The sequence below is a fragment of the Lissotriton helveticus genome, chromosome 8 (assembly GCF_964261635.1).
Source record: "Lissotriton helveticus chromosome 8, aLisHel1.1, whole genome shotgun sequence".
NCBI classification, from domain to species: Eukaryota; Metazoa; Chordata; class Amphibia; order Caudata; family Salamandridae; genus Lissotriton; species Lissotriton helveticus.
In genome coordinates, this window is record NC_136069.1 from 150,892,449 (window position 1) to 150,913,108 (window position 20,660).

The window sequence follows — 20,660 nt, forward strand, 5'->3', positions numbered from 1 at the left end:
GTCTGTTTTCTGTGCTGGTGCTGAAGCATCTTGGAAGATGCATATCCTTCGAACCTACAAATACTCCTTAAAACAATGCAGCAGAACTTTGAAAGCACGAGTGAGGCAAAATGGTTTGATGCCCACACAACGAAGATGCTCCCCCCTGTGTGAGTTCATAGAGACACTATACAGTTATGCCATAGAGCTATTTGGTAACCACTTTTAAAAGTAGCAACTGTTGCAAAATTTCCACCCTGGGGCCTCTCCCGCTACCGCCGCGAACCATTGAGAGTTTTCGCGGCCTTCGGCAAACATCATTGAAAAAGTGACAGGTTTGTAAACAGCTTTTTTAGATCTACATAAGAAGGAGCCTGAATGTGGGGCCTCTTGACGAGTGGGGGACCTGCACTCTTGAAACCTAGCTTCGGCCTCTTACGCATAGAAGCGTTCCTTCAACATCATCATACTTTTTGCCTAGTTTATTTCTCTCTCATCTTATTGGTGTTTTTTCCCTATTTATTTTCTAGTCGGTGAAAAAATTGAATTGCAACTAATACAATTCCACATTTATTGAACCACAGTTTAATATCTATAGGTGCTAAGTAACCACATACAATAAAATAATACATTAATCTGAAAACATGATTTGTACTACTAGCATAAGTGCAAATTTGCAGCTGTTTGTGCTCATTTAGCCACCCTCACTCCCTTTTAGCTTTCTATATTCACAATGTGCAAGATTGACAGCATGAAGAGACAGTGGAATTTGCACGTTCGCAAATGGAGGGATGCGTTACTGGGTATTCCAGGCATGTACTATGTGCAAATCTAGGTGACATCCAACACATTTTATCGGGGTAAATCACTGCTAAAAATGGGGGTCTCTAGTTGGCAATGGTTTGCACCTATGTCCAAATAGGGACCCTTGCTTCTAGTCAGGGTAAGTGGGCTACACTTCTAAAATAACCCCTGCCCACCCCCTTGGTAGCTTGGCACAAGCAGACAGGCTTATCTCAGGGGCAGTGTGTAAAGCATTTGTGAACACATACAGTAATCCAGTGAAAACACTACAAATGGACACTAAACCAGTTTAGAAAAATAAGTAATCTTTACTAGACTTAACACCAGACCAAACAACAAAAATCCAAAATACTGTAATCAAAAGTAAGTCTTTAAAATGGTAGAAAATAACTTAGTTCAATGTAGATGGTAAATGCGACACTTTACTCTCAAAGTACCTGGGATTCGTCACGCAATGCAAACAAAAGGGTCGCAGGGAAGTTGATGCGTCGTTCTTAACACTCAGGGGAGTGGATTCGTCGGTTCCTTACTGCAGCGGAGGGGATGTGTCGCTACCTTACTGTGTGGGGAGTTGATGCATCGTTTCTTACTGCGGCCCAGTGACGATGCGACAAAATGGCGCCTCGATGCGATGTGACGATCCGGTGCGATGCGACAAAATGGTGTCTTGGATGCGATACGTGCACGTCCAACGGCCGTGCTGCGAAATTGATGAACTTTGGAGCCGCAACAGGCCCCGCAACACGCTTCTCTGGTGATGCGTTGGCGACCTCTGCGGTGGCGGCACACTTCTCCGATGAAGCAACACACTTTGCCTGTGATGCAACGGCGAACAGCTGCGGCGGCAGCACGCTTCTTCAGTGATATAACGGCACCTGCTGCGGCAGCGACACGCTTCTCCTCGTTGCGTCGCGCTTGTAGCTCCCAGTGACACACAGATACTAGAGGTACCCAGAATAACAGCAGGAACCCCTCTGCAGGCAGAATTCCCAGCAAAGAAATTCAGGGGGGCTGGTGGTTAAGTCTTGGTGTCCCAGTGACTTCAGACAGGAGGCAAGCTCAGATTTAAACCCTTGGAGATCTTCCTCAAGATGATAAAGTACACAAAGTTTCTTTTCCCCTTTTCTTGGAATTGAGTAACCACTGCAGGCCAACCCCAGACAGAAACCAGCACTTGGGCAGTCTCCTCTTTCAGCTTCCTTGGTTTCTCTCCTTGACAAGGGTCCGTCTTGATTCCCAGAAGTGATCTAAAGTTCTGGGGTCTGGGCCCCCTTATTTATACTGCAAAATCCTTTGTTCTCTGAGGGCAGAGAGTGTCTGTACCTAGTCAAAACCAGTTCTGTCCTCCTGGGTGCAGCTTTCTGGCAGGAGGTGGAGACAGCATTGTTTGAGAGCAGACCTGGCCCAGGTAGCTGAAAGGAAATCTCCTCTCCCTACTCTCTATTCTATGAGGGCTTAGGTCAGTAAAAGGAAATATCCTCCCCCTACTCACTATTCAATGCAGGTCTATTCAGCCCAGCCCTGACTCGTCTCACTGCTAGAGCCAAGGCCCTCTCCAGCCCCCTGTCACTCACAAACCGGACATGGAATACACAAACCTACAAGAGGCATACTGGATGGTTAGGCAAGAAAATACCTACTTTCTAAAAGTGGTATTTTCAAACACAGAATGTAAAAATCATCCACACTAAAAGATGTATTTTAACATTCTGAGTTCAGGCATACTAAACTCGAATTTCTACCTTGTTCCCTGGGTCAGTTAGGATTATAAGATGTTATAATCAAACTGCCCATTCTGGCATATAGGAACAGGTAACCTTGCAATAGTGAAAAACAAAATTGGCTGTAATTTACTATCAGGATATGCCACACACATCAGGGCATGTCCTACCTTTTACATACAATGCCCCCTTCCCATGGGGGTACCTTGGGCCTACCTTAGAGGTGACTAATATGTAGAAAAGGGAAGGATAAGGGACTGGCAAGTGGGTGAACTTGCCAAGTCGACATGGCAGTTCCAGACTGCACACAGGCTCTGCAATGGCAGGCCTGAACCATATTTTACTAGCCGCTTCTGTGGTTGGCACAACCAGTGCTGCAAACCCACCAGCAGCATTTGATTTACAGGCCCTGGGCACACATGGTGCACAGTACTAGGGACTGACAAGTAAATCAAATAGTCAATCATGGAGTCCCTAATCCATTACAACAATTTACAATAGAGAGCATATGTACTTTAGCACTGATCAGTAGTGGTAAAGTGCCCAGAGTCACAAAACCACCAACAACAGGTCAGAAAAATACAGGAGGGAGGCAAAAAGGTCAGGGATGACACTGAAAAAAGGGCAAAGTCCAACAATCACTTATACCTTGCAGGTAGCTCCACTCAGTGAATAGAGACAAACTCCTATATTTAATGAAGGTGTAGGGAAAAGTGATTGCTCTAAGGAGAAACATATATATTAACACCCTGGAGAAACAGACAAACAGGTAAATGCGCAAATGCTCATCTGCATCACATTTCTGTATGCAGAATTTCCCATTTTCCACCTACATGTTATGCACGCAAGTACTTCTTGAAACTTGCAAATGGCATAAACTTCCAGAAGCATTCAATGAATCCATTATGATTTCCTCAGAAAGTATGCACTAAACGTATGTCATTCTATGGGAACATATTTCTGACTTTCCCTCCACCTTTTTGCAAGTACAAAAGCCTGTAGAGACACCCATTACAATAAAATACATTTACTAGAAACCATGTTCTCATAAACCACACATTTACTTGAAACAAACAAACCGTCTCAATGAAATAGAAAATTAATACAAATGAAAATTACATCCTTTCCGAACTGGGGACCCTGTACTCCTTGGGCTTAATGAGGTAAAACAGTAATGCCCAAAACGTCTGTTTTTGGAGTAAATAAATAGACTATCCAAAGTAGAAATACCATAGTCCAGAGATTCTTACTCTTTTGACTTCTGTGGGCCCCCATTTGAAGATTATCGGAATCCGGGGACCCCCACTGAGCCATACCTGGAATCAATTAATTGAACTGCATAACAGTACACAAAAATACAGAAACAAGCATTCATCAAACAAAATACAGAAATTATGGGATATTTGTTTTAATTCACAAATATAAAAAAATCTATATTTTGATTAGAAGGTTGGTGCTTTTCCAAATTAAATGGAGCCCATCTATCGCCCATACTATATTCTGTTTGATGTACTTGCATTGCACCCACAAATCAATCTGAGAATTCCAACTTAATTTTTAGCCACCAATTTCAAATTGTTTCATATTTACAGAACAATTAAAACATTTCAGTTTTACATTTAGCTTCTTTATTTATACACACTTAATCTTTTAGTATTGAATTTTTGTAATAAGTCACAGGCAAAGTGGCAATTGCCCATGGCCCCCACCTTCCAAGAGGCTCCTTGGAAACTTGAACTTTCTCTCTATTTTATTTCTCGCTCTAAACCTCTTCGTGGGATTCATTCTCTCTATCCAATGTCATCTTAAGGAGTTTTGGGGTCCTGGGCAAGGCATATTTCATCTTTTTTGAGTGACACTGTTAAAGTTTCACATATGACTTAGTATTGTTTGGCATCATGGGGGCTCGAATTTTCAGAAAATTAGTAGTAATATAAAAAATTGTTTCATCCGAGGTCACTCAAAATGTCTTGCCCGGGGCTCCCAAAATCCACAAGATGACATTGAATGATGCATATTTTCCAAGGAGAATCCAGACAACAATGAATGTGTCAGTGCTTCAATCTCTTAAGGTGTTGAGAAAATAGTGGATCTAACATATTCAGACACCAGTCCCTCTCAACAGAATGAGCATAACAAAAAACAGACTGCCACTCTGCTCCCCAACAATTCAGAGCATAGAAATCAAAATTTGCACCAAAAGGCTCCAAAATGACTACACCCAGACTCGCTATTCTCTCACACACCATTCAGAACAAAACAGACACACAGCTGGCTGGCAAATACACCAGGCACAGCAACCTTTGGCAGACACAGAACTAAGAGTACACCAGGCAGTGGGATCGGACAAATCTCTAGCCAATTCACCACCTTCACCAATCATCCATATTGCTAAAACTAAACATTTTCTCTTTAATCACACTGACATGCATACAATCTCAACCACAATGTGACCCTCTAGGGCTTAATACTCTCCATCACATTACAGAAAAACACAGTACCCAACTATTTGCCCATTTGTTCAGCAAGTCACACAGAGCTTCTATTTAACATTTCTCCAGCAATAACATCCTTGGGGGAGAACAAATACCAGTATTAGAAAATGGCAATACAATATATCACCCTCTGATACCTTCTTGAGGGACAAAGACAACTTCACGAGATTCCTGATAGGTCACCTATTCCACAAAGGATATATTCTCAACCCAAGTGGAATCGGACACAAATTAACCCACTTTAATACTTGCTAATCTTCAGTTCCTGGGATGCTCATCAAAAGATATCAACTTTTCATTTACCCTACACTCCTGTGTCACCTCCTAAATGATGGGCATTAAGAATGTTAACTCTTCTGTAGCATAGTATTTCTTACAATCTATTTTTCCCTGCACAACTGATTACAGCATGCATAAATATAAAAGCTGCTGTTCTATTCACTCTCTATTATGTTTTCTATTCTGTAAGGATCCAACTTTCCCCCATACCTACGAACGTGTGTATGGAGCCTCAGGCGGGGCCCCTGATCTATGAACTTGCCACTGACAGACTTTTGACTCTCTACACATTCTAGATAGGGTTTGTGTTAGGGGCTTTGCTCGGCCTGGCAAACGCCCCAGAACAGTTTAGGACATTTGAGAGTGGTCAGGAGCATATTGGTATAAGACTGGGGCTCTACACGACACAGTTCCATACGCTTTTATTCTTGTGATAGGGAGTGATAAAGGTTCACAGGTCACCGATCTATACATTTTAAACCTAATCTGTCCTTCTAGGACACTGCATAGATGCTAGATACACTATTCACTGATCCATTTAGAGCTCCCACTGTGAGTAGCTACATGCCACCACAGTAAGGACGGGCCCCATCATAGAAGATGACAGTATGGTGAATGAGGGCCTTTGTCCTTTTCAGGAAAATAACTTCTTATTGTGCCAGAACACTTTATTGAGTATTTCCGTCCGTTTGGGTGAGCAGTCCCAGTATTATGTATTACATCTTCTCATAGAAAAATAATACACTCCAGCATAAAACAATAAAACAAGCCACGTCTTTCACCGTCCTCCTGGCTTGCTGGGGGTGGTTTAAAGTTTTCTCTATGTACACGATGAAGCACACTGAGTTTCATGATATTTTCTATTTTTTCTTGTCAAAGTTGTAAGTATGACATTAAAAGCAAATTTTAAGAAACCAGTAATTCCAGATTTCTGGAGCATTCACCCAACATAACCTCATAACAGATTAAATAGAAATTGGTAAACGGGTAGTCCAGCATAAAATCCATTTAGTAAAATACCATGTTGCCATCATCATTAGTTAATGAGTTATTACAGGCAGTGGACACTTAGGGGCCTATTACAATGGCGAGCGGATCGCCCCCACCGGGCCGGCGGTAACCACCACTGGTCCGGCGGGGGGCGATCCGCCCACCATCCACACCAGAAAGACCCCCTGAAAATATTAGTATGGCTGGGGGGTCCGCGGCGGACGGAAAGACCGTCGGCCGCTTTTCCACCGGTCAAATCGTCGACCGGGCGGAAAAGGGGCATGATATGGTAGCGGTGTCTGCAAGACACTGCCATCCATATTACGATGCAGGCGGAGAACAGCCTTTCCATGGCGGAGTTGCCGCCATGGAAAGGCATGCGTTTTTTGCTGCTGGGGGCCTGTTGCGGGCCCATAAGATGTTGGGGGAGAGGTGAGGGGTGCACATGGGGGTACCTATGGTACCCCCCTGCATTTGCATGCACAAGGTGGCAGGCACTGTGCGGTGCCTGTCACGTTGTGCATGCAAATGCACAACATGCATTTTTTACATTGCAGCGGGTGCTGCTTACAGCACTGCCCGCTGCAATGTAAAAAATGCGGGATGCGCCCTCCAGTGTGGCGGGTGCATCCTTATTTTGAATGGCGGGACCGCCGCGACATGGGCGGTCGGTCCCGTGCCCGATGCGGTGGTGGGCGGACTTTCGTAATAGGCCCTTTAGTGTGAGAACATTTTCAGATCCTCAACATTTTTACCCATCCCTAGACAACGAGTTGAACTAAAAATACCAGCAGTAACACTTTTTCTATAAGGTTACTGCAGTAGGGGACTGTTGTACCCTGGAAGATGGTATGTAATATGGGCTATGAAATAAGAGACACACATTTTTGTACTGTATTTGGCATTTCTGTGCTGTTGTCTGTTGGACTTATTAGGATGCTTTAAAAGAACATTTAATAAAAATATAATTAAAAAGATTGCTGCAGTAACAGGAGACCTATGTCTACTGAAACTCCATCTTAATCCATGTGTGAGCTTTTATTCCATCCTAGTTGAAAAATGTAGGAGACCTTACTCAATTTTTAAGTCTGGGAACCAATATCTTCACGTTTGCGCTGGAGTGTGGACTAAGTTGAGGGAGCACATAGTGTGTTTTACTACTCCACAAAATCTTTTAACCAGAGGTTCCATTCTGGCACACACATTAAATGTACTGTTTTGCAAACATTATTAAGGGCGTACATTGTCGTATCCTCCCCAGCCTGGGAGCACGAATATGAAACTCGCCACTCATGGAGCTCTGTAACAGACGTCTTTACTCTTCAGCATACGATCACATCACTCCCTAATGGTACGCACTGCGTAAAGATTTTAAAAACCACACCTTAACACCTCTCGGCAGCTTATGTAATTCCTGTTTGAAGTTCTCTCAGAACCTCTAGGGTCCTAATGCTCATAACATCAAGACTCCCCCCTTTTGTTAAATAAAAAGTACAAACTGTTGAGGCACTCGTGAAAAGTAATCAACAGGGTGATGATCTTTCCTTGGCTTGTGTAAAATTTCATAACATTCCTACAGTCACAATCCCCACCTCAATATGAGGAGCCATATTTGCCTTCTGGACTTCCAAGGATGGTGAGCAATGCCTGATAATCTGTGATGGTGAAATGTTGTCCATAGAGAAACACATGAAAATGTTCGCAGGCCCACACCACAGCATACTCTCCTTCTCCGGCTGAGACCATGCACGTTCAGTTTCAGACAGACTTCGACTAGCATAGGCCACAATCTGTCTCTGAGCATTCGGATGACTATTGTGTTGAGCAAGAATAGCTCCCAATCCCACCGGGCTTGCACCTACTGTGATCTCAGTATGTAATCTAGGGTAAAAGTAGGCCATTTCAGCTGAATTTTCAATCACATATTTTATTCTTTTGAAACTTTGGTCACCTACAGTATCTTTTTTAGTTGATTTTCAGGGTCCAATTTGAGAAACAAGCCTCAACTACCACTGCCACCTCAAACATCTTAGTACAACTGGGCACCATACAGCAGGGACATTTGAACCTATCACTTCTGGGCACTATTGGACAGAGATCTGCATATCACCCACATTAAGTTCATATTTTTAGGCTTGTGGTCCTTCCTTTCTCTCGACCGGGTAAAGCTGTTTTAGTCCTCGTGCACAAAACAGTTGTGTTGAACTTGCAGTGGCAATACTTTGCTTAAACAAACAGAGATGACTGTGTCTTAATCTCTATGCAATATATAGAACAAAACGTATGCCAGAACTGAGACTGACTCCTAACAAATTTTCGAATAAACCCTTATGAACGAAACATAAACCTCTGCTTATTTATTTGCATCATCTAATGATTTATTCAAATTGTTCGTTTTTGTATATTTTTTTTTAAAACACTATGGGCCAGATGTAGGTCGCCAAATACCGGTCGGTAACGGCCGATTTCGGCCGTTACCGACCGGTATTTGGCTTTTGAGATGTAGGTGGGTCTGAATTTACAGAATCGGTATATTTACCGAATCGGTAAATTTACCACTTCAGTATTTTACTGAATTGGTAAATATACCGATTCTGTCAATCCATATGTAGGTGACACTCCTAAGAGTGCCACAGGCCCTTAAGAGTCGGTATTTTACCACCTAATCCTATTGGGTGGTAAAATACCGAATTCAGGTGTGCATGCACATCTGTGCATGCACACCTGTGCCATGTGGCACACAGACATGCCCTTAGGGCATGTCTGTGTGCCACATGGCACACATGCCTGTACTTGGGGTGCTAGAGGGTGTCAAAGCGACACCCCCTGCACCCTTGCAGGATTCGGTACTTACCGAATCTGTAAATACAGAATCGGTATTTCACATTGATTCCTATGGGCTTCAAGGCCCATAGGAATCAATGTGAAATACTGATTCGGTATTTACAGATTCGGTAAATACCGAATCTTACAGAATCGGTAATTGTTTACCTACATCTGCCTCCTTCCTATTTACCGACTCTTAAATACCGATTCGGTATGAGCCGGTATTTAGGAGTCGGTAAATAGGAATTACCTACATCTGGCCCCTAATTCTTTGTGCATAGTATCCAAACAAGAATATAAACAACAACTGATCTATACAAATATATACAAAATATACACAACATTTACAACTAACACATTTGACCTAAACCACATACACACCTCTCTCAGACTTCAGACACTCATACTATACAGTGGTCCCAATGTACACATTCAAATACAACACCAAAAAAGAATAAAGCAGACTATCATGAAAATTCATAAATCTATTGTCTTTTTTTCAATGAATAAAGCTAAACTTTTTCTTGTATAATAACCAAAAAATGCATAGTCTGTGTGACCTGGGACCAGGTCGACGTGTTTCGAACCCTCCAATTGGTGGGGTTATCTTATCTTATCTTAAGTGCCATTTGTAGAGCGCACTGTCGCCGAAGCTTCCTGGCGCTAGAGACAGAATGAGTGTGGAGGGAAACCAGGATAGCAAAGAGCCTAACTGAAAGAGGGGAAGAGGTGAGTTTTTAACAGTTTCCTGAATTTAAGGAGGGATGTAGAGGATTTGATTGAGAGGGGGAGCAAGTTCCAGAGTGCAGGAGCTAAGTGAGAAAAACGGCGACCGCCGAATTTTTTAGTTTTGCTTTTGGGGGTAACTAACAGGTCGCGATGGGCTGATCGGAGATTACGTGATGGGCAGTGAGGATGAATAAGGGATTTAAGAAACCCGGGGCTGGGGCAATGAAGAGCTTTAAAGATGAGGCAAGCCATCTTGAAAGTGGACCTCTGGTCAACCGGGAGCCAATGGAGGTTGCGGAGCAGAGGCTTGGCTGATAGCCATCTGGGGGATCCATGAATCAAACGAGCCGCTTGATTCTGGACAACTTGGAGGCGGTGTATCAGGAATGAAGGGAGACCGTGATAAATGGCGTTTGAAAAGTCCAGTCTGGAAAGCACAAGTGAGATAACAGTTTGGGTGAGTGCTTCGGGGGGGAGAAGATGACGGACTTTGCGTATCCTCCGGAGTTGGTACATACAGGAGGATACTACAGCCCCAACTTGTGTTTGGAGGGTGAGTTCAGCGTCAATGATTATGCCCAGGCTTTTTACAGCTTTAGCTGGGGTAGGGGGAGAGCCGAGCTCTGGAGGCCAGTACTGTGGGCCCCAAAGGGTGTGGCTGAGCCCCGGAAGAAGGAGCTCAGTCTTGCCGGGGTTTAGTTTTAATTGATTCTGGTTCATCCAGAGCTGGATGTGGATCATGACCTCGTGAAATGTTTTAGTGGCCTGAGAAGAGTTGAGGGGGAAGATGAGTTGCAAATCATCTGCATAGTTGAAAACTATGATATCCCATTTTGAAAGGGATTGGATCAGTGGCTGGGGGTACAAGTTGAAGAGGAGCGGGGAAAGGGAAGAACCCTGGGGGATACCACAGGAAGTGGGGGTCTTGTTAGCGGTGAAAGGGCCCATGTGGACTGCCTGTGATCTTCCAGTAAGGAAGGACTTGATCCACTCATAAGCTATGCCTTGGATGCCCGCCTGTCCGACACGGTGGAGAAGGATGTTGTGATCCACCGTGTCGAACGCGGCCGTCAAATCCAACAGGACCAAGGCCTGGTGATGTCCGCCATCCGCGTTGCTTCCGAGTGTGTCAAGAACTGCCAGAATGACAGCCTCTGTGGAGGGGGCAGGTCGGAAGCCCGCCTGGTTGGACTCCAGATGGCCGGAGGATTCGATGAAATTAGACAGGCCCCGAGTAACATGGGCCTCCAAAATTTTAGAAAAGTAAGGAAGAAGAGAAATCGGCCGGTAGTTCGATGGCTCTGCAGGGTCGGCGCCAGGTTTTTTTAAGAGGGGTAGTAAGATAGCCTCCTTGAAAGAGGTGGGAAAGATGCCACGACAGAGGGATCTGTTAAGTAAATTTAGAATGTCGTCAGGTAGATTGAGACATACATTCCGCAAGACGGATGGTGGGCAGCAATCGTTAGGGGATCCGGATTTGACGCGAATGGCAAGTTCCGCTAGGGAAGTAGGATCCAAAGCGGGGAAAGTAGAAAAGATCATGGGGTTGGTAGAGGAGGTATCCGGTGAGGGAGACGGAGGAGGGGGTGGAATGGTCATTTTAATTTTTATGATTTTTTCCAGAAAGAACAAGTTTAAAGTATCGCAAGCCTCCTGAGTGGGGGTTTGAGTCGGGAGGGTTCTGTCATCAGAGGTTAGCTCGTTCAGAACTCTGAACACCTCCTTAGATTTGTCTTCTGCCGATAAGATCCTTTTTGAAAAGTGATCTATCTTTGCCTGTCGAATTGCTGCCTTGTATTCTTTTTGTGCAATCAGATAAGATTGTCTGGCTAGATCTGAGTAGTTGCGTCTCCAAATGCGTTCTGTCTGGCGGGTTTTCAGTTTGAGGGCTTTAAGTTCTTCAGAAAACCACCTGTGAGAGTTGCGGTGCCTAGTGCGGGGAAATTTAACTAAGGGAGCGACTAAATTACTGGCCGATTCTAGCCAGCATCCTAGATTTTGTTCTAATTTGTCGATATCATCGGAGGGGTCAATACGAGAATCCGTGAGAGCAGCAAGAAAGCCCTGAGCATCATAGGTGCTCCATTTCCGTGACAAGCCACCAGCCATCAATGGGGCAGAGATCTGACCAACCATTGTTATGGTGGTGTCCACCAAATGGTGGTCTGACCAGACACAGGGGAGAGTATGTCTGGCAAAGACAGGGCCAGGTTACAGGACCAAATCTGGTCCAAGATATGTCCCTTGATGTGGGTGGGTTGGGTGACATGTTGAACAAGATTCAAGTTGGTGAGGGTATCGAATAATTCGACGGCATGAGTGCCGGCGTTAGAGTCGTTGAACCAATAGTTCAAATCACCGAACATAGCAAAGCAGGAGTGCATTGTTAACAGAGAGGACAATTGTTCGTTTATAGTGGAAGAGAAAGAGGGCATTGAGTGAGGGGGCCGGTAGAGAAGGAGGAGGGTGAGAGAGCCAGAGTCCGTTTGTACACTGAAAAGTAGATTCTCCACCTCGGGAAGGGGGAGAGAGTGAGAAGAGGTGAATATCAGGCGTTTGGATATGATGGCTGCCACCCTGCCACCGGGTCGGTCGTCAGGACGATCGGTGTGAAGGATGTAGTAGTCGGGGGGGAGGGCAGCCAGTATATCAGGACCAACAAGACTCTACAAAACAAAACAAAAGACACCATTTATAGGTGACTGTTCAATAACTACCAAAGTGAGTACCTCACCAGTCCTAGTTGCCCCTACCTTAAGTCTTCTGGGTCACTGCCTTCGTATGTGGTTCTGAAATGTCAGTATCTAAAAACCATACAGACCAGAAATAAGACCAGGATATACTTCAAACAAACTGAAATCATACTAACACACTGTTAGTGACAAGCTGATGACAACACTTACCCCCGTTTTACTTGAAGCCAACTATTGTTTGGGCACCCAGGCTTCCCTGTTGAGCAAAGAAGTATAACTAAAATGAGACTCCATTCTTTCATCAACAATAAACATAATTCAAGACTGCTTGGCGTGACGTCTCACTTACCAAGTCATGCCCAGATGCCTCCAGATCTTAAATATACGCGGAGCGAATCCGTTGATCTGCTCACATGGGACGCTCCCTGAAGGGAGATGAGTAAAGAGTCCTAAGTTACTCGCGTGCCTGAAGGGGCGGGCTGCGTAATTCGTATGTTCAAAACCCACCCAACCTCTCGGTTGAAGAAAAATGCGGTCTCAATTCTTTGTGAAATATGTGAACGGGGAGGATTCAATAGAAACACCTGGGGATGACCATCGCTAATGACAGACGCTGTTAAAGAATCAGGAGGCCAACAAAGTCACCGCATGGGGTGTGATACAACTGTGGGTCCTTACCTGCTGGTACGCTCTTGTCGCTTAATTATTCTCGATGGCGGCAGGGGTGTATACCGTCACTCCATGATCAATCGCGGCAGTAACTTACTAAGAAGCCTCTAACTGACTTCCTGGAAGTGACGTGAGCGTCTTAGACTTGGCTACTTATGGGAGTTGTAGTCCATCCTTGTGCTTGTGCACCATATTAGAGGGGACTTAGCTGATGAAAGGGTGTGGAACCCCTCCGATCACCCCGATCATGTTTCCAAAAAATAAAAATGAGGTGTGTATGGGCGACTGAGGCGCTATGCATCCTGGGGATGTAGTTTACAGTATCCTTACTTGGAACGTCTGTGCGATGAGCCGGCTCTAAGCGAGCTTCTTCTGTTGGTACTTAGACGGAATGTATTCTCTCTGCAGCTCCGAAAAACGAAAAGCATGTCCAGTGAAAACACATGTCTTAATATGCTAAATCTCGATGTATTGCTCCACTGGATCGGCTGGTGCTGTACAAAGCCCCAAGTGAGGGTTTTTTTGACATCTACATTTGCGCTAGCTAGGACTTAAAGATTTCGGAAACTTCATTAAGACCGTTAGTCGCGGTCTTGAATTTCATAATTAATAAAGCTTCTCGTTGGCTGAGTCTAGTGTCCAAACAACCTCCTCGCCTGTCATGTTCAACCTTAGACAGTATCGTCCATTTTAAATCCGATTCAGTATGTTTTTTTGGCATCCAGTGGTTTACCAGTGGTGCATTCGCCACCGTTCTCCTTACCCGTGATTTGTGCTGGGTAATTCTCTGACGGACTTCCTGTGAGGTCTTACCAATGTACAGCTTTGGGCAGGGGCACACAATTCCATATACCACGTTCCTTGTTTTACAGTTCGTGAAACTTTCGTGTTTCCAGTGGGTGCCTTCGAATGAAAAAATGGATCCTTCCATGGTCTGATCGCAGCAAGTACAGGTGCCGCACTTATGGTGTCCTACTACTGGTGTCAACCCTAGCATGCTCCTTAGATTGGCTGTTTGTTCACTTGGTAAGGGATGCCCGTACTAAATGATTAGCCACACTCTTGTCCTTTCTGAAGGCAAACAATGGTGGTGCTGCAAATTCTCTGTATAGATTTTTGAGTAAATGCCAATTTGTGGTAATCATTTTCTTCAATTGATGTGCGTTAGGACAGAACGTTGTAACACAAACTATTCTGTTGAGCTCTGGTTTAGCCCTCTTTTCCAATAAGGATCCTCTTGGCACCCACCATGCTTGTTTTAAGGAATGTTTAACAAGTTTTTTCGGGTAGCCTCTTTCAATTAGTCTCTCCATAAGTTTAAAAGCATGCTCGAAATATTCATCTTTACAGCAACAGTTCCTCCGGATCCTGAGGAATTGGCCGAAAGGCAAATTCTGCTTCAGACTCCTTGGGTGGTTACTAGTATAATGGAGCGATTGATTCCTGTCCGTTGTCTTCCGGTATAGTGTGGTCGCTAGGCCTCCTTCTAAAAGGTATACTTTCACATCTAGAAATGTAATCACTGTATCTGATGCAGCAGAGCTAAATTTGATATCCTGGGTCTAGCTGTGGACAGTAGAGGGCAGTAGAGAGCTGTCAAGCAGAAAGAGCAGTTGCAGCTGAAGCAACTAGCGAGCAGGACGCTGTGCAGGGACGCCGTCAATATCTTCAAAAGTGCGGCGCCTGAGGTCCTGCTTATGCCGACCACCTTGCCTCTGGCAAAGCGGCCCTCCCCTGAAGCAAGCGTCTGACGCTGAGCTGGGAATACCGAGGAGCTACGGGGCTACGGCGGTGAGACGAGGCGCGGCGTGGCATATTGAACCGGTGCAGTGAGACGCTCTGACTCTGCCTCCTGCCGCCCCCCCCCCCAGTACAAGGCACAGAATTCCCCGCCTGCGAGTGAGGGAGGGCGAGGGAGCATCTTGGAGGACCACTGCATGCCACTACGGATTGGTGGCTCCATTCTGCCTGACTGACTGGTTTCTCTTGTTTTCTGAGTGGTGGCGTAGCGTAGTGTCCGTGAGAGCCAGAGAGACAACGAATGAGGAGCACGGAACAAGGAACAAGGAACGGGTCGGCGTTCTGTGTTCGGAGGTACTCCCCCATTTGCTCCATCTTTTCACCCTTTTCCATCCCCCAAGAGCGTCATCAAGGGTTGCATTAAGGGCGGTGTGACTGCGTGACCGCGGCAGGAGCCGCCAGAGCCGCTGGCTCCGCAGGTGTGAGAGCAGGGGTGAGAGCGCTACCGGTCCGCAGCAACAGTCTGGCAGAGCCTGGGCCTGGACCCGACCCACTGCACCGCATTGCACCACGCAGCTCCACGTCGAGCTGTCCCCGCCCTACCTCGGCCTGCTCACGGACTCACGGACTCACCTTCACGAGAGGGCTGTGAGGAGGGGGGAGCAGGAGGATCGCAACCAACTGACAGAGTGGTACATCTTGATTGAGACCCGAGACCGGACCGGATTGTGCAGAGTTCAACCAGCCGGCAGAGTGGTATACCTTGATTGAGACCCGAGACCGGACCGGATTGTGCAGAGTTCAACCAGCCGGCAACCGGCAGCCAGGAACCAGCAGCCAGCAACCAACAACCAGCCCGGCAGGAGAGGCAATTGCCACTTCTTCAATTACCTCACAGCTTGTCATAATCGTTTAAGCACCAATTAGCCCACTGGCAAATACTCAAAAACTGCTCAAAGACTCCTCAAAGACTCCTCAAAACTTAAAGGGGAAAAGGGGGCCCCCACGTGACGAAGCAATATCAGCTCTCCCCTGTGCCCCCCTCCAGAGTTGAACGCGGGTCCGCGCCTTACCCTCACTTCCCTCTCTAGCCCACATTCAAATTGTTCAGCCCTGAACTCCAGAACTCCAGAACTCCAATAGTGCAATTACCGCCCTCGGCAGCCAAACAGCAAACAACAGCAAATAGCTGTAGCAGCTACGTAGCAGCTATTTCAACCTACAGCAATCCTAACCTACCCGCCGCCCCAGCTGTCCTTTCATTGCGGCAAGGCAAGGCCATATCATAGTGGCGGATAACCCCCGGTCCTGGAGGAAAGGCTTCCCAGCAGCTGTAAGGCTAACTCCAGCAGGGTACTCGGTTATGGGGGCTAAAAGGAAGAGACGCCAGCCGACGTCCCCGGAAAAAAGCCCCACGATTCAATCACCCATCAGGAAGACAACACGGAGTAAATCGCTAACTGGCAGCCCAAATGAAAAATCACCAGAGGCTGACCAAAGAGGGTCGATCAGAATTTTTTTCAAAAAGAAAGTCCCCCCAAACAGTAACCATGGTAACACCCAGACCGCCATCCCAGGAACTCTGAGCCCGGTTCTAGACAGCAGTATAAACAAACACAACAGACGACTGTCTAATTCCATCGGCACCCCCAACGTTGGGACGCCCCTTCGCGAGGAACCCAGGATTGAGCAGGAAAAGGCTAGTGTAACCTATGAACAACTACACCCTAAGCTATCAGCAGGTCAATTCAGGGTCGGTTCTCCCTCCCCGTCTACATACGAAACGCAGGCTACTACAACCAGCAAGACCACAGCATCGGCTCCTCTTAAAAGCGGTCCCATCGAAATGACAATAGTGCAAATTCATCAGTTCGAAGCCTCTGCCCCATCTTTTCAGGCCTTGGGCATAATTACTTCCAAGCATGAATACGAACATGAACATGAGCACAAGCTCCCTAACTTGACGGTCCTCAAACCAGACTCACTGCCGCCAGCTGCTGGGGAGCCTATAGGATCATTCCTCTATAACCTAGAACAAAAGATTGAAAGAACCCTTGATCTAACTCCAATCTCATTGTGGCCCCTAGAGTTTCCACGGCCTCACACAATGAAAGCTGACTATCTTATCTGCAACAGCAGTACAGATACGACCACTGAGAACCCATCCCAGTTGGAGACTAACATCGCTACCAACAAAGCACTCCTGTGGCAATCAACTAAGATGGAACTACAGATAGATCTCCTACAGACAATAGCCGGGCGTTTGGCAGACATAAGCTGCAAGTTGGAGACCCTGGCTAATAGGATCTCCCAACAGGAGCTTTCCAATCAGGGGGCTTGCTCCTGTCGTTGCTCAGTCCTTATCGAGAAGTGGGCTTCCCTGCCAGAGTTTCTAGCTGAAATAATGGAAATAGCGAAAGGGAGAACTGCGGCATCGACGGCAAACAACAAAGAAGAGCGAGCAAAGCACAACAGTCATTCCCCGAAGGAGACACAGCCACCTCGGGCCCCATCGGGGAAGGTCCCAGCCGACAACGGCAAAAACGCAGAGCTCACGACCACCAAGTCGGATAGCAGCCCCTCATTTCCTACAGTCCGGCAAAGCCCAAATCATAGGGAGAGCGAAGTCATCGGAACAGTTAGGCAGGAAGACTTGTCAGGCATAGCAGACACACAGCATCCCCCCCTGTCAAGGAGAGCAACAAAGAAGCAAAAAAAGCAACAGAAAAAAACAAAGCTAAAAGTGAGACAGCCACAGCTATTGAAGTTCAAGCATCCACCTTTGAAAGAGGGAACAAAAGCAACCCAGCTTTACCCAATATTTACGGACAAAAACTGGGGCAAAAGGACCCCCCCAGTCCCCTCCCCAAAGAGAGAGCAACACAAACAAACCATAATACTACGCACCTCGAGTACACAGAGTGAAAAGCTACCAGCAAGACAAATCATCTCTACGGCAAACCAACCAACGGCCGGAACAAGCCCACCAGTCACAAAATGGCCCACAAAGTCATCTCCGGTAACACCAATGTTACATGAGGCCAATTTCCAACTATCTCAATTAAGCATTCACCCATCTACTAGGTCTAACGACGATCAACACACCAGGCGGCAAGGAGGCCTAACTCCAACCCCTCAAGGAAGTCACAGGTCAGTGACCACCCCAGCAGAACCAGCTACACAAATGGGAGCCGGGGTTCAACCCGAGGCGGCACCAGCAGTCGTTCACGAGGTGGTTCTGACTCCAAGATTTTCAAGCAAGGGACATCACGACATCTTGAACCGGAGCAACCTTCTACGTCTCTTTAAACATCTTGACACCCTGGACAAGACACAAACAGGGAATATAGTATGGGTGAAATTCGAGTCTATGAAAGGCGACACTCATGGTGACTCTACAGTGGTGGGATTGATAAGAATTACAACAAGCCATCGAGAAAAATTCCACCGTACTCGCGGAGTGGGGCATCGAAGTACAGATAATATTGCCTCCAAAATATCCACTCGTCCTAGCTTCGGATAGCGGGAGAAAGGCCACTCGATCGGTCCTGCAAGGGACAACCAGCTTGGGATCCTCAAACAGAAGCCAGACGAGCCAAAGGGCCCCAACGGGAATTAGAATCGAATGTGAAAACAATCAACGAGTCATACGTACCATCTCTCCTATCCCTGTGCAAAAGGGAACCGCAAGCTGGAGGACACAGCATTCCTAACCGCCACAAAAGCGAGCCCCCAAGAGGGGATGCCAGGCTCGGAATCACCGCGAAATCAGAACTAACCGTAATCTCCTGGAACATAGCAGGGATTAGCAAAATTGGTAACAACGAAAACCTAAAGCAGTTCCTGGAAAGTGGAGACATAATCTGTCTCCAAGAAACCTGGGCCTTGTCTTCCACCCCTCTGGCAGGGTACTATGAATTCCATATACCAGCAACGAAAAGGAACATTTTCGGTCGCCCTGCAGGCGGTTTGTCAATTTTCATTACCGATTTTCATTACCATTTCATTTCACTACCGACCTATCACCAATATCCCCACCCTGGCCAAATTACTGGAAAAATGTGTCCAACTCCAACTAACAAAACACATTGACCAATTTAACCTCCTCAAACCTCATCAATCAGGCTTCCGAGCGAAACATAGCACGGAAACGGCGATGACGCACATAATTGATGACGCCCTCCAAATTCTAGATCGGAATGAGTCCTGCCTCCTCATCCTTCTTGACCTCTCTTCAGCATTTGACACTGTCAAACACGAGAACTTACTGGAGCTGCTAAGCACTAGAATGGGTCTATCGGGAACTGTTCTCAAATGGTTTACTTCCTTCCTTCATAACCGGTCTCAGAAGTTCAAGATCGACAATGTGCTATCTACACCTGTGCCAGCAGATCTAGGTGTCCGACAAGGATCTTCCCTCTCCCCCACACTGTTCAACCTCGTCATGGAACCGCTCGCCACCTTGCTCCAAGCATCCAATGTTCAATTCCATATGTATGCTGATGACACACAACTTTACCTAAAGCTACGATCCCCGGAAGATATCAAACTTCTGAATTCCACACTTAGTAGCACTCAATCTTGGTTGGCCGTTAATCACCTCAAACTAAATGCTCTGAAAACTGAGTTCCTACTCATCTCACCTCTGGCGAAAATTACCACCACCCAAACCTGGCTCAATAACCTAACAGCACTCAATGTCCAACCTACCATCGTGGATTCTGTGAAATCCCTAGGCATCACACTCGACGCCAAGCTCAACATGCAACAGCACGTTAGCAAAGCGACAAAAGGAGCTAATTTCCAAATCAACACACTGAGGAAACTTAAACCCTTCCTCCCAGCCAAGGACTTCCAAACTGCTGTACAAGCGTTAGTCATCCCTCGCATAGACTATGGAATTGTGGCCCTCAGCGGACTCCCGCTATCCACAACAGCACCCCTAAGAGCCTCCCTGAACGCTGCCGCGAGACTCATTACTGGCTCAAGAAAACATTCGCATATATCCCCAGACTTAAAATCTCTTAACTGGTTGCCTTTTGAAGCCAGAATACAGCTAAAAATTGCCGTTATGACACACTCGGCCGTGCATCACAAGGCACCCAACTACCTCGCTCAAAAGTTGTCTATATCAGGAGGTTCGAGATCCAATAGAAGTACAAAAAATCTACTCCTGAAACCTCGTAGATTCCGGAAGGAAAAAACATACAAACGCTCCTTTTTCAGGAATGGCTCCCAGGATCTGGAATGCACTCCCTCCTGAAACCAGGCTTATCTCCTCCTCTGCATTCTTCAAGAAAGAGGTGAAAACCATCCTTATGGCCAAGTTCACCTGAACTCTTTAGGTGTTGGATAAGAGACTCTGCATCGTTTGGTACTTTGAATTCCTGACAGATTCTAGGCACTATATTTTTATTTGATTGTGACACTATTATGCTACTCCTAATACCGACCACTATATAATACACTTTAGTTTGCTGCATCACCCGCCTGATGCCCCCACCCCTTGCTCTCTCTATCCTTAGAATTTGGTATAAGCCATCCCTACATCCAAAGTTTACTTGAACTCTATTGTAACGGGATCAATGACTTTGCGCCGTCGTATATTACTTGTTACCTGATTGTATATTGTTATGTTTCTGTACACTATTGTTCTCCTATTGACTATTATATTGCTCCCATTATTTCTGCTCAGTCTTGTTGCCCCTACCCCTGTCTCTGTGAAGCGCTCTGAT

General features: G+C 46.1%; 1 protein-coding gene across 2 annotated transcripts in view; it reads right to left on the reverse strand.

The window, feature by feature from the left end:
- Positions 1–20,660, reverse strand: part of BCL9 (BCL9 transcription coactivator) — a 904,233-nt gene that overhangs the window by 565,117 nt on the left and 318,456 nt on the right. The window lies entirely within an intron of this gene.